Source organism: Passer domesticus, chromosome 1 (assembly GCF_036417665.1).
Source record: "Passer domesticus isolate bPasDom1 chromosome 1, bPasDom1.hap1, whole genome shotgun sequence".
Classification (NCBI taxonomy): Eukaryota; Metazoa; Chordata; class Aves; order Passeriformes; family Passeridae; genus Passer; species Passer domesticus.
In genome coordinates this window covers 117568522-117572232 of record NC_087474.1, presented here as the reverse complement: position 1 = coordinate 117572232, position 3711 = coordinate 117568522, and positions in this window count along the sequence as shown.

Below are 3711 nucleotides of genomic sequence, written 5' to 3'. Positions count from 1 at the left end.
GCTGATTTTTACAGAAAAAGAGTAGAAATCATAAATCATTGAATTATCCCTCCTACCTATAAAAATATAATCTCTTCTAGCTTCCAACCATTAGCATTTCTGAATGAAAGGTGAAACTGCTTTTAATATCCAAGATCTAATTATTCTGATATTTAGATTATGAGAAAGTATGAAGTCTTTCCCAGCTCATCCTCTCTGTATTGTTACCAATTGTGTATACCTCTAACATACTCCTCCTTTTTTCCAAGCTCAAGAATCTTGTCCACTTTGTCTTCAGCTACAGTCTTTTCTTGTTGCTTTTCTTGGTACTGTTTTTGCTTCTACTGCTCCTTTTTTGAAATAGTTTAACAGAATTGCAAATATAACCATTTTACTATATGGAGGTACCTGTGACTACAGAGAATATAACATTAAACATTAAGAGGTTTATGTTGTTTCTTTCAAAAGAAAAAAACAAACACTGGTTTATTTCCCTTTGATTGACATTAGTCACTGAGCTCAGATATTTCCAAAGAACTGTATAAAATCTGTTCTCAGCAAAGTAGCAGCCATTCTAGGGCCTGCCATTCTATTCACATCACATTAGTTCTATTAATAAATTAATTTAAAATTTCAGTTATCAATTTAGCATCTTTTCACTCACCTTTGAGTGGAACATGGTAACATTTTTGTTTTACTTTGGGCAGCCAGCCTCAAATATGGCTGTCACGAATATGACAAATTCTCCATTGTTACTGTGTTCATACTAATCTCCTCTCACACATCCTTTATGAAACGATGGTCAGGTCCAGCTGCCAACATCCCATACAACACAACTTACGTAATTCTTCTTTTCCCCATTTAAAACCACTTATGATCACAGAAAAACCTCTACTCCTATTGTAATTTTAATTTAGGATATTTTTTGGTGACAGGCTTTATCAAGCTCTTGGATGAAACCCCTGCACTGAACAGGTGAAACTTAACAATTTATGTATTGATTCCAGTCTTACACTCTGGTTGATTTTTGAGATGAAATGGCCCTCTATGACAGTCAAGACAACTCTCCTCCAATATTTCATATGTCTTCACATGCTTACCAAGCCCACCCTTTAATAATCCCTTATACTAACTGTTCTCCAAGACAATCAAATTACAAGTAAGTTTTTTTATTAAAGATTTCCCCCCCAAGACCATCATGCGTACCAGTGCTGTCAAAGTTTTAAGTAAAACTGTTGGAGGATTCATTCTCCAGTTATGTGATTCTGTTGTGGAAATGGATAGGGTCTCTGTGCCCAAAATAGCATGAAACAAAGGGATGCTTTCCCCCCTCACACTCTTACTGCTTGACTCTGGACCTAAGAATGCACTCACAGCAACTTAAAATAGAAACATATCCATGTACACCTATGGTCAAAAGCATAGTGTGGCAAGAAGATTAATTCAGAGCTCCAGCTATGAGAAATTGCTCATGATCAAACCAAAGCCTTGAAATTGGTGAATAAGCTCAAGGACACACAGCTCATGGGGCAGGGATTTACTCCAGTTACACAATACAACTCTTCCGATGGGCAGGACAGCCCATTGTCAAATACCTCTCTGCTGTACAAATGCTTCCTGGTGATGAGGAAGGCGTGAATGACTCTAAAAAGTGCTGTGACTAAAAGGCATTTACTCAGGTGGAATTTCCAACTGGATTTTTGAACAGCTGAGCGACTTTGATGCAACTGACTTTAAGGAAGACCCAAGATTTTCTGGGAGGAACTCATGGTAGCACAGGAGCACATGAGAGATCATCCAAGCTGTGTCAAAGTCAATGGCCTCTCTAGCCCAGTGTGCTTTCTGCAGCTGTGGCTGTAAGCCAGAAAAAGTAAAAACAAGGCAGCCTTGGGTTGAGAGTACCACAATCCCATCTCATTACTGCTCCTGTCTATATTTCTCCTTCCAGCATTTGCCCTGTCTTCCCTTAACTCCTGCTTTCTCAACCACAGCAGCAGCATCACGTTCAGTGTAGTGGTCCAGTGTGTTACTGCAAATACTGAACAGCATGTAGGAGGAGGAAAACATGAGTGGTACGAAGCCAGGCCAGAATTTTAAGATTGTTAATTAGGGCTTTGGAATAGACAGTCTGGGTCAACCCAATCTAGGCACCTATTCTGACAGATGTGGGTTTGCTCCACACTGACACTAAGCAAAGAATTCAAAAGCTCAAAAATGAAGTTTTGACCACAGGGTAAATATTCTTAGTTATTAGGTTTGGATGGAAATTATTGCAGGTCTAGACAATTCATTCCCTTTCTATGTCCACATGTGCTTGAATGGAGCATAATGAATTCAAATAGTTAGAAATTGGGCGCTGTGCTTCCCACCAGGCTGGAAAACTCACTAAGGCAAAGTGGAGGGTCTGGTGAAGCTTCAGGGGGCTGCAGGCGCTTAGTTTGTGTTTATCTGAACTCTTGAAGTGGGACAGCCACTGTGAGGTTGCTTCTTAAGACAAATCATGCTTTACCAGTTAAAAAAAAAAAAAAAAAAAAAAAGAAGTAAGTGTTACAGCCTTTTTTGTCTGCTCCCACTGAGTCTGTATGATGGAATTTGGTGCACTGTTGTTATGTTTAGGGTGCAACCATCAGCAGAGCCATCCTACAACACCAACGTGCCATGGAGTACTGCAGCACATAATTGTGAATTATCATAGGTTATCACAGGTTACCCTACAGAGTGCCCCATGCCCACAGTGCACTGGTATGTAACCAGTTGTCCACACACCTCTGTGGATGCCCATGTGACTAGAAGGGGGACATGGCCATGCTTTTAGGCATCCCACCATTCTCATGCCCATACAAACGTGCACATCCCACTACCACTGCCCGATGGTTTTACCCCTCCTACCTTCTTACCACCTACAGTCACTACTGGTGACCTCCAGCAGTGAACATCTTATGCTGTCAGATGCAACTGATCCCTGCTTATTAGCTTAAAATTGTAAGAAGAAGGTATATTTTTCAAAATTTTTGCTCCTGAACTGTGAATTTCAATGTACACGAATGTAAACAAATAGTGCAATCTACTTGGTCTCCTTTGTGGCGTGCTTTGGGACTGGCTACAACTCAGTAATAATTGTTTCTGAAGCAAAACGTGGAATAAAATGTAGCCGGCAACAGAAACACCATTCCTTGCTTCAGGCTGAAAGATGTTTTTAGCGCAGGCTGTTCCCATGGGAAGCCCACCTCCTGCGTGTGCAACCCGCGCCTCCTGGTTTGGTACTGTTACTTCGGCTTTTATTCACCTGAAGCCACTTCGAAACCCAGAAGCCACAGGCGAGCACGCGCGGCCACACACAGATCACCACAATCGTCCCGAAAAGAAGAAACCCGGCCGAAAATCCTGAACTTTGGCTCTGAGGGCAGGGCACTTTGGCCGGCCATGGCGACCGCCGGCCGGCACCGCCTCAAAGGGACGGGACGGGACGGGACCCGCCCGTGCGGAACCTGCGCCCTGCGGAGCGCGGCCCGCAGGGAAAGGGAAGGCAAGGAAGGGTAGGGAGAAGGGAGGGGAGGCGAAGGTGCCGCGCCCGGGACAGCTCTGCCCCCGCCCCGGCGTGCCGCTCCCGGGCGCGGCTCCGCAGGGCTCTGCGCGCAGCCGGCGCCGCGGCGGGGCGGGGTACGAGGGGAGGGGACGGGCAGCGCCTCGCCGCGGAGGTGGGCGGCGAGCGGGCGGGGTGTTCCAGCGCCG